This window comes from Tachysurus vachellii, chromosome 3 (assembly GCF_030014155.1).
Source record: "Tachysurus vachellii isolate PV-2020 chromosome 3, HZAU_Pvac_v1, whole genome shotgun sequence".
NCBI lineage: Eukaryota > Metazoa > Chordata > Actinopteri > Siluriformes > Bagridae > Tachysurus > Tachysurus vachellii.
In genome coordinates this window covers 7,981,904-7,994,243 of record NC_083462.1, presented here as the reverse complement: position 1 = coordinate 7,994,243, position 12,340 = coordinate 7,981,904, and positions in this window count along the sequence as shown.

Here is a 12,340-nt window from a genome sequence, read left to right as displayed (position 1 = left end):
TTCTAAAATAGCACTTGATCCAGCACAAACTATTATTTTTCATTCTGTTCTTATTTTTTATTGTTCTCCAACATCAGCATGCAGCATACAGTACTTTTCACAGTACTCATATCCTACAGGCTTTTTTTCTGTTAGCATTTGCGTAAGGCTCGGGAAATTGTTTACAAATGTAATTGGCAGCTGTTTTCTTTATTACACAACATCCAGAACTGCAATTGCAATTTCCTTTCTACCCTACATTCAGTTTTTTTTTTTTACAATCAAAACTCACCCAGGATCTCTATCATATTAGAGATGCTTCTCCAAACATCTTTTTTTTCCCCCTATCAACATCTGGATAGGAACATAGAATAGAAAACAGATATGAGAGATATTGTTTCACATTGGCAAGAAATAAAGCATCTGTCAAAGCATTGGTAGTCACCATCTGTTTTATTTGTGTAGCATTAAACTCACATTGACCAGTCCACTTTCTTATCTTAAGGCAATACATTACAAACTGTTGTTAAAAATGAACAACTGAGGGTCACATCGCTGATTTGCGCCAGTGCAGGTCTGAATCCAGGATTCTACACATGTAATTACTAACTTTTGCCTATACAAAGATGATTATGTAAGTCTAATGCCAATATCAATTTATACATATGTTGTAATGTACAGTGTACTTAAGCACACGTAAGTGTAATGTGACTAATGTGACCACTGAGATAAGCATATCAAACACCACAAACAGGTCCAAAAGCAGAAACAGGACAGCAAGGAACATGGAAACATGAGAAAACACAGCATAAGCCTTCTCTAGATTACTAAAAGTACAGTAAAACACTGTGAAGTTAATGAACAGGCATATAATCAGATTGTGTTCAGGGAGCTATGGAAATGTGGTAAACAGGAAGTAAACAGAAGTGTTCTCTGTTACCATGATACATTTTACGCACCAAATCTGATGACTTTTGTGAAGGAGGCGCTGCTAAACACACACTTATGTAAACAGAAAAAAATGCTATGTGACTGCAAGCCAATTCTGTATTCCTGGAAAAATAAGGATATATTCAGTTTAGGACACACACGCACACACACACAGATGCTGCCTTTCACCCATTTTATCCGTTATTTATCCCATTATTCTTTTAATTTTGTAAAAAGTATGTAACCAGAAATGTGTTACAGCTATCTTTGTCAAGGATGCGGGGATAAAACAGACCCAAATGCATGATAGCGTAAAAATAAACAGGGATTAATAAACAAAAACATGAAACAAGGACACAGACTAGGACACACGACAAATAACAACAGAGGATTCCGCACTGCTTAAGGTAACCCGGCTCGACTAAATACTAACAACAATTAACACATGAGGAACAGGTGTGCAGAGGCGGAGAGGAAGAGACAAGGGCGGGGCAGACACGTGAACACAGAACATCAACAAAAGCGCACGGTCAAAGTCCTGACAATCTTAGTAATTAATACATTAATATTCGCACAGCAAAAAATGACTGGCATGGGGTGGCATTATCACAGATCCTTTTATACAGTAGTTATGCAAATAGGAAAAATGGTCTTGACCTCAATGAGGGCTGAGAGAAAACGAGCCCTGTGCTACTGGCCAGCTTTACTTCTATATTAATTAAATGACCAAATGGTTTTTATCCCAAATGACCTACGGGCGAGGCAGAACAAGAACCAGACCCGAGCAGTCGAGTGGTGAGGGCTTTGTTTCAACAATGGGTCTAACAGGGATTTAAACCTTAACCACTGTCTAATGTTCTCTCAGAAACACCACTCTCACCGCTTATACCCTGTCCATTTATTCTTCTCATCCTTTTGCACACCTCCATATTTCGTTAGGTTTGAGAATTAAAGACTCTCTCTCACTCTCATTTTCTACCGCTTATCCGAACTACCTCAGGTCATGGGGAGCCTGTGCCTATCTCAGGCGTCATCGGGCATCAAGGCAGGATACACCCTGGACGGAGTGCCAACCCATCGCAGGGCACACACACACTCTCATTCACTCACGCAATCATGCAATCACACACTACGGACAATTTTCCAGAGATGCCAATCAACCTACCATGCATGTCTTTGGACCGGGGGAGGAAACCGGAGTACCCGGAGGAAACCCCCGAGGCACTGAGAGAACATGCAAACTCCACACACAAGGTGGAGGCGGGAATCGAACCCCCAACCCTGGAGGTGTGAGGCAAACATGCTAACCACTAAGCCACCGTGCCCCCCGAATTAAAGACTCATTATTATGAATGTCATTAATGACATTACTTTTGCTATTTGCTATTATAGAAGCTTGTGACCATAGATTGTGACCATAGATTGGTGGTGTAGGTTGACATTAATAGTCAGCCATAACCTCAAACAAAATTTAGTCTAGAGGCTATCATGCCTTACTTATGCTATCTATTTTATTTTTTTATTTTTATTTTTTTTATAATTTTTTAGAGCAGCTCTGTAATAGGCAGTTGTGAATCAACAACATATAGCCATCCAAAAGCTTGTTTGGAGTGATTTTAGATGTACCTAGTGTATGGTTTCCTGACATAAAACGCAGATGTGATGAAGCAGATGTGCTTCCGATCTCCAGCGTCACAGCGTGTCACAAAATTCAAGCATGTGAAAAAGGAGATACTTTTTTTTCTGGGAAACAAGGTCACCATGGTGCAAACGCAATTCTGATATACAGACATTATACACTTCATAATCCTCATTTCCTTCTCCCAATCTTTGCAATATATCTAACAGAAGAAATGGATTTATTTGTCATTATCACCTTACATTTTGCCGCTTTTTATGGAAATTTATTCAGTTTAATTCTGAATACTTGCAATAAAGCTACATTCCTGACTATTGCTCCTCCTTCACTGAAAATATTCATACAGTGAGCTTGGGACAGTAATATTCGGTAACATTAGGTAAGATGATAATTCTATGGATCTAAATATGGCAATGAGCTGCCAGGATGGTGACCAAATCAATAAAAAATTAGCACATATCTGTCAAATAGTGATATTTATATAAAATTACTCATCAGGTAAAAGAGGCAATTAGTATTTCAACACAATATAAAAAGTATAAAGTTGTCAATTAAGACGCTTGTTGAATGACTGTATATTTGCCTCTGTGATCAAACTGTTCTGTGAAGCTGTATAAATATCTCCCAGGCCAAGAATCTTTGTCACACACAGATTTCTGCATTTAATAAAGGATCGTTTCAGATCAGAACCCTCAAGCGTTTTTTTCATCTGTTGGGTCATGATGCTCCCTGCGCACTTCAGCAAGTTAGATATTATTACAGCGTTTCTCTTTGCCACATGTTGGAAGCCGAGCTGTTTCCCTGGCCTCTGATTAAAAGAGAGAGCTCAAAAGAATGTTCAAATAAATGCACCAGCTAGGATATGGTGAGCAGAATTAAGCCTATATCCATTGCATTTATGTTTATTTATATGGCTAACTCCAAGATTTATTCCAAGCTATTGGAATTAAACAGTCAACAAGTGAAGCAGAATCCAATCCAAATATACGCCTCATCTTTTGGAGCCTAGGAGTTCTTCACTGACAGTTCAGTTTTGAACTTATCACCTGACCCGTGGGCTATAAACACAAAATAATAACAATTTTGAGATTTCTCAATACATCTAAATACCAGGCACAGACAAAACACTGCCTTTTAAGGACCTAAAGACCCAAAAAAATGAATCCTGAGTTCATTTGGTTTGGAAAATGATCAACCACGTAAAAGCTATTAATATGGATTAGTTTCAACCTAGCATCAGTATTTACAACCAGATATATTAAATAATCAAACAAAGTAAGAACTTATTTGTGATATTGGGTCTATGGTACTAAAATACAAATTACAATGCCATCATAGTCATAAAAAAGAAGAGAACATGAACTAATAGAGTACAGTATGTTCTAAATGTCAGAGACTCAAATGCTGAGCAAGTCCAGATTCAGTAAGACCAGTCAAAGTGGAACCAGAGACCTCCGGCTCTTTCACATGAGAAGCTTTCTCAAATTGCAAAATGTGTTTTCTATATTTCTTGGAGTATATGTACAACAATGGGGTTTGTGGGTTTAATTAAAAACAGAATGCAACTACAAAGCTGATTATTTTTGTGTAATAGCACATTTCAACAAATTTTACCAATTTGCCAATACTACCATTTTTATTTATTAAAGAATGAGTAATAGAGAGGGGGCACGGTGGCTTAGTGGTTAGCACGTTCGCCTCACACCTCCAGGGTTGGGGGTTCGATTCCCACCTCCACCTTGTGTGTGTGGAGTTTGCATGTTCTCCCTGTGCCTCGGGGGTTTCCTCCGGGTACTCCGGTTTCCTCCCCCGGTCCAAAGACATGCATGGTAGGTTGATTGGCATCTCTGGAAAATTGTCCGTAGTGTGCGATGGGTTGGCACTCCGTCCAGGGTGTATCCTGCCTTGATGCCCGATGACTAATGAGATAGGCACAGGCTCCCCGTGACCCGAGGTAGTTTGGATAAGCGGTAGAAAATGAGTGAGTGAGTGAGTGAGTAATAGAGGGTGTCTAGCAGGGTTTAGAGAATTAAGATACATGGAGGATTGATTTTTAATCAGACATTTGGACATTAATAGTCCACAGACAATGTCAGTCTAAAGAGTCTTGAATGATATTGGGGGCTGTGCAGTGTAAAGTGTGTTGTAAATGTTCTCCATTGCTGAGAGCTGAAGCCCAATAATGTCCTTGGCATTTCTGAAAGCTTCTTTTCCACACAGGAGCTACAGCCACACCACAATGTGTTAGAATGCTGGCTGTAGATACAAAGTAGATGTCAGTGGGACTGATTTGCAGTCATCTAAAGACTTTGGCAGAAAGGAATTGGTGTTGGGTCTGTAGTGAACTCGGAATTTGCTCTGAATCAATTCTTCGGGAGCTCCCACTTAATTCCACTCACCTACAAACTGTTGTAGAAAGGACGTTATTTTCATTGACATTATTTCCTGTCCAGTGTCATGCAAATGAGGATGGGTTCCCTTCTGAATCTGGTTCCTCTCAAGGTTTCTTCCATCACCTACAGTACAGCCTGCTCATTAGGGATAGATGTTAGATATAAAATAGTAACTTAATTTAAAACTTTTAAATATTTATTGTGTTTCTATACTTATGTAAAGTGACGTTGAGTCATAAAAGCGTAATACAAATAAACTGAATTGAATTGAGTGTTTAAATCCCATTCCCTCCCACTCCTGCAAACAGTCTGACCAATGGCACTCACTCTGGCATAAATTGAAATCAATCTCTCCCACACTAGAAGATAATTTGATCAATTCCACTCCCTCCGACATATATTTTGATCAATCCCGCCTACTCTGGAAGAAAGTTTTGCCAAACCCACTACTCCAGCATACATCTTGATCAATCCAACTCACTCCAGCATAAACTTTGATTAATCCCACCCATTATAGCAGAAAGCTTGACCAATCCCAAGCACTCCAGCAGACAGTTTGACCAATCTTGTTCACTCCTGTGAATATTTGCATAGTCTGTATACTATACATAGCACCTGAGGTGCAGATGCAGATTTACTTTACACCCCTTGTTCCCCTACACATCCTTCCTCCTACATCTTCCTTGAAGATGAAATGTCTTTAAATGTAAGTTGTGATTTCTAAATGTTATCTATTGCAGCAATTCCAGGTTTGGTGTAATAACCTCTGGTGTTGATGATGGTCTCTGATGACTGTTCTTTCATCTTCACCAACCACAGATCAATCTCCCATGATGGGCATGTGTTAAGCAGCTTGGTAGAAGACTCATGGAAAACTAAGTAAGTTATAAGCAAGGATTAAAACATGCCAATTCATGGTTTATTCACATTTACATTTATCTCAATTGGCTTATCCAGAATGACCTACAAACTTGCTTTGAAGTCTCTAAATCAACACTGGTTCACTAGATCACAGACAGGGTACCATCAGCCTAAAATACATTTTTATTTAAATATACACATAAAACAAACAGGGATAATAATTGCTAGTTGAAGTATTTCAGGAGGAGATAGATCTGCACCCGTCGTTTGAAGATAGCCAGGGTCTCAGCTGTTAGGACATATAAGGGAAGGTCATTCAACCACTACGGTTCCAGAACAGAAAAGAATCTTGCTGTGTACCTACTGTACATCTTACCCTGAGAGATGGTGGCAGCAGTCCAGCAGTGCTGGTAGATGTAATGTTAAATGTTTTTTTAAGAGAATAAGAAGAAAATGAATTATGAATACAGGGGGCATGGTGGCTTAGTGGCTTAGCACGTTCGCCTCACACCTCCAGGGTTGGGGGTTCGATTCCCGCCTCCGCCTTGTGTGTGTGGAGTTTGCATGTTCTCCCCGTGCCTCGGGGGTTTCCTCCGGGTACTCCGGTTTCCTCCCCCGGTCCAAAGACATGCATGGTAGGTTGATTGGCATCTCTGGAAAATTGTCCGTAGTGTGTGATTGTGTGAGTGAATGAGTGTGTGTGTGTGTGCCCTGTGATGGGTTGGCACTCCATCCAGGGTGTATCCTGCCTTGATGCCCGATGACGCCTGAGATAGGCACAGGCTCCCCGTGACCCGGGGTAGTCCGGATAAGCGGTAGAGTGAGTGTGAGAGAATTATTCATTCATTCATTCATTCATTTTCTACCGCTTATCCGAACTACCTCGGGTCACGGGGAGCCTGTGCCTATCTCAGGCGTCATCGGGCATCAAGGCAGGATACACCCTGGACGGAGTGCCAACCCATCGCAGGGCACACACACACACACTCGTGAGAGAATTATGAATACAAAATAACTGCACATCTGTACTTTATTTATTTTGATATTTTTTTCCTTATACTTACTTCCCTTTACGACCTGTAGAGCAAATTCTATTTGTATTGAAATTTTACTGAAATTCTATTCTCATCTCTATGAAAAATATGTTTTTGCATATTTGTATTCTTTATTTTCTATTTATTCTATTTGTTATTATTGATTCTATAATCATAAAGGACAGCAAAAAGGACAGCATTTCACTACATGTCGTAGTGTGTATGGTTCCGTATGTGACAAATAGAGTTTGAATTTTGATTATCACACACATCTGATTTCTAATTACATCGGTCCTGCTTACAAAAAAGCAAACCTATGTGCTTTACAGTTACGCTGACAAAATTCTATTCTCTTTATTCTTTCTCACACTTGAGGCTGAAAAAAAAGATTTTTTTGATTACTCTCACAGAAGCAGTAAATAATAGACTACATATGGCATCTGGATACATTTCTCATTCCTTTAGTCATTACATAAGCCAATCATGATGTGATTTGTGCGTGTGTTTTTTTTTTTTTTTATGGCTGCTTCAGCATTATGCCATACTAAAGCTATTAGTAGTTCTGGGAGAATAAATCACAATTTTCCCAACTGATTGAAAATATTGTGCATGAGGTAGCGATTTTTTTAAGTGTATGAATTGGACAGAGGGGTTGTGACAGGGTTTAAATGAATTGTGCCTGTTTTTATTGTGCTTTATCTTTCTGCTAATGTTCTATAACAAGCTTTCAGACCGAATCACGCTGTCGACTGTCTTGTTTAGCCTTGCCCTCCTGCCTGTTTGATTTCATCAGTGACTGTTAAGTCAGTGCACTGTGAAATATTAAGTTACCTCATTCATACAGTAGGAGCTTGAGGTGCTGGAGGTGTTTGTGGTAAATGAATGTGCATGTACAGTATGTTCCTGAGGTGTGTTTCAGTGATTAAGTGAAGCTTCAGAGGTAAGAGAGAGAAAAAGATTACAAATACTAGCAAGGAGACAATTGTTTCTCATACTGCTTGAGGGAACTTGTACATTTTCGATCAGAAGCTTCAGTCTACTGTAGGCATCTGCCTTTGATTCACACACACAAACACTCACACACACATTCCTTTCCAGGTCTGGCCTGATGCCCAGTGAGAGCTTGTTAAAAATGGGACTGAATTGCTAAGAGAGGCCTCGAACCCTTCAGCAGGCCTTCTGTCTTCCAGCACATACACACATGCATGCACACTAGGTTTTCCTCTAACACGTAACACACACTTAAAATCATGTTGAATTAGGCTCAGATTGTTTTCATTTGATTTAATTTTAATTCTTGTGACATGTTGAGATCATAATATTGTAATTTTGTACAAAAATTTGTAAGTATTTTAACAGTACACATGATAGACATGACATGATACACGTGGTACTATATACAGTCTCACCAGCAACGTAACTTAAGTCATGTAATTTGTAGTAAATCTTGATGTGCTCCTAAATTATTTTGGTTTTGTTGTTGCTAAATGCTTTAACCATAACATTTTTTTTCCAATCCAATGAATACATATTACTCATACACACTGAGAAAACATAAGGCTAAAAAGTATTCAAAACATGCTGTGATTATGCCCCAAAAGCAGCTTACAGTTCTAAACAAAGTGCATTAATGGAATAGTTTATGCTCTGAATAAATGAACAAGTCTGCCTAAAAATAAAAGAGCATATATGCAAATAGGAATATGAGACAGCGTTGTCTGTAATAAAGAGAAATGCATTACGAGATTTCAGGAGTGATGACATGCCTTTACATTCACACTGAATATAAATATGAGCGAGTCTGTTATAATTCAACATGCAGACATGTTTAATGAGTCCGATGGTCTAGGTGTAATTGTCGCAATGAATGTGCCAGACATGGATAAATACATATGAAAGGTTCGTTAGCACTGAATAAATCTATCGATCTTCAATGAGAATGCAATTTCCTGGGAAAGAAACGTTTCTAACTAAATTGGCTACAAATTGCATCTTTAAAACACTTCCTATCAATTCAGATAGGAAACATGAATAATTTTCACAGCTGTGTTGGGTTCATGACCACCTTAGCCAAGACTAGGTGAAGACCAAGTTCACAGACTATGGAGTCCAAGTCAAGACTTGAAGCATCTTCTTATGACATGACATGTTTTATTTGCACATTTTTGAGGAATTGAGGGTTGGGTGGTATGTGATAATCTTATTTATATGTATGTTGCTGTATGTTGCTAAAGGATGCTTTAATTTTCTCCAGGATCAATAAAGTATCTATCTATCTTAGTCTATCTATCTATCTATCTATCTATCTATCTATCTATCTATCTATCTATCTTAGTCAAGTTATCTATCTATCTATCTATCTATCTATCTATCTATCTATCTATCTATCTATCTATCTATCTTAGTCAAGTTATCTATCTATCTATCTATCTATCTTAGTCAAGTTATCTATCTATCTATCTATCTATCTATCTATCTATCTATCTATCTATCTATCTATCTTAGTCAAGTTATCTATCTATCTATCTATCTATCTTAGTCAAGTTATCTATCTATCTATCTGTCTATCTATCTATCTATCTATCTATCTATCTATCTATCTATCTATCTATCTATCTATCTACACATTTATCTATCTATCTATCTATCTTAGTCAAGTTATCTATCTATCTATCTATCTATCTATCTATCTATCTATCTATCTATCTATCTATCTATCTTAGTCAAGTTATCTATCTATCTATCTATCTATCTATCTATCTATCTATCTATCTATCTACACATTTATCTATCTATCTATCTATCTATCTATCTATCTATCTATCTATCTATCTATCTATCTACACATTTATCTATCTACCTATCTATCTATCTATCTATCTATCTATCTATCTATCTATCTATCGATCTATCGATCTATCTATCTATCATTGTGTTGTGGAGTTACAGAGCATCCATATAATTTATAATTATACAAAAGACTAATTGTTAAAGAAATGAAACAGGGCTTGTGCTTTGATTTAAGCAAGCAGCTGGTAAATAAAGTGCATTCAAAACTTGAATTCGTTTTAACTCATAAGACAAAAATATTTTGAGACAAAATACAAAATATTTTAATATAAGAAAAAAAGTATTCTGAAACTTGAAATTCATACATAGGTGCTAAGTAATATATATTTTTTACTGTAGTCTCGTGTCATGTCGAAAAAATACATTAAGTCTTTGTAGGCTGAGACAAGACTGAATAAAATTTCACTTGAGTTTCTGACCAAGATTGGTCTTGAGTACCACAACTCTACTTCATACAACTTCTGACTAAGTGTAACATCCAACAGAGTGATTAAAAAAAGATGCATTGCATCCAATAGGGTGAAGAAAAAAAGTGTAGCTGTCTTTACACAATCTCGATATACAGAGCGAATCTGATTAACAAGGCTTCTTATAATGTAAAGCTCTCACAGGAAGATCAATCACTGGGATTTGGATTTATCACAGTGGTCGGAGCGTGCACGTGTGAGTACAAGTACAATGAGCTGCCAGTTTATTAGTTACTAGATCGTTATGCATAATAAAGTGGCAATTCATTGTACGCTTATTCTTATGGTTTGTCATGGAAGGCCGCCACATAAAAGTAAAACCACTAGACCAAACATAAGACATCGGAGCAATAAACCCCTAATGAACAATTATTTACTGGTTAATGTCAGCTTAAAGAAAAGGAGCCTAGATCTATTTCCAAGATGTCCTTATATATTCTGATTTTCATCACAGTCCCAGTCATGCTCTGAGGCACACCTGTGAGGAATCAATATCAACACAAAGAGAAAGAGGGTGAGAGAGAGAGAGAGAGAGAGAGAGACCAAAACGACGAGGCTACTAGACATAATACATGAATAAAACAAACAAAAGTTTTGTTTTTTTTCCAATGCAAATACCTTAGTAAATTATTTCAGGCCAGACGTTATGATGTTTCCACATTTTCAGTAACTGCTTTATTACTGAAAAAGTTGATCCAGAACTAGTCCAAGAACATGAGCTTGATGTAGTAATACACCCCGAATATGTGGGCATCATGCATACACATCCACACCTAGGGGCAATTTATCTTAGTTAATTAACCTACTGGCATGTTTTGGGGCGGTCAGAGGAAACTGGAGAACCAGGAGGAAACCATACATGGATCAAACCAGGAGCCTTGAAACTGTGAGGTGGCAACAATACCGAGTGCACCAGCTTGTCTGCTTTGATGTTTGCTATGCAATAACAACTAAATTAAACATGATAGACCAAAATGTAACCTATCGGAATGCCATTCATTATAATGTAGCACGACTTTCGAAATCTTATAAGGTTATTATAAGATGATTCCAAGATGGCGGCGCGGCAGTAGCACGCAGCGGCCTCTCCGGATTCAATACGGTGCTATTTACATTTTCTAAGTTTTTATTTACGGTTTTTAGCCCGACCATTGCTTCTACATGGATGCCAGGCACAGCGGTGTTCATGTATACCACCATCAGGACCTAATAAAGTACAGAAATCGTGTAACAACCAACCTGCACGATGATGTACTGTATAGGCTACGTGACCTCGGCTTGCTGCGGAGACCAGGCCTCCAGTCCCCGGTACCGCCTGATACCAGAGACCAGGAGAGGGGACGCCGAAAGCGGTGCGCGAGGAAGCGGAAGCGCGGTAAGCGGGCGGGGGTCCGTGCTAGGCTAAAAACAAACCCTAGCCGGCCGGCTCTCCCGTCCATTCTACTAGCCAACGTTTGCTCCCTGGACAATAAACTGGACTACATCCGACTCGAACGCTCTACACGGAGAGAGATTAGAAACTGCTGCGTGTTTGTTTTCACGGAGACGTGGCTCAGCGACAGAGTTCCGGACGCCGCCATTCAACTGGACGGGCTAACTTCATTTAGAGCCGACAGAAATGCAGCTCTGTGCGGTAAGACTCGCGGTGGTGGTGTGTGTGTTTATATCAACACGGATTGGTGCAAGAACTCTGTGCTTGTTTCTAGTTACTGCTCATCGTCAGTGGAGTTTGTGACTGTTAGATGCAGACCATTTTATTTACCACGGGAATTCACTACTGTTTACATTGTCGGAGTTTACATTCCTCCTAGCGCTAATGCTAAAGAGGCGCTAAGTGAGCTATACGGAGCTATTAGCGACCTACAGAATGTTCACCCCGACGGACTTTTTATCATCGCCGGAGATTTCAACCATGCAAATCTCAAGTCAGTGCTCCCTAAATTCCATCAACATGTGGACTTTGCTACGAGAGGTGAAAACACGCTGGATCTTGTTTACACAAACATTCCCGGCGCATACCGTGCGGAGCCCCGCCCCCACCTCGGCTACTCAGACCACATCACTGTTATGCTAATTCCAGCATACAGACCACTCGTCAGACGCTCAAAACCGGTTATGAAGCAAGTGAAAACCTGGCCAGCAGGTGCCACCTCTGCTCTTCAGGACTGCTTTGAGTGCACTGACTGG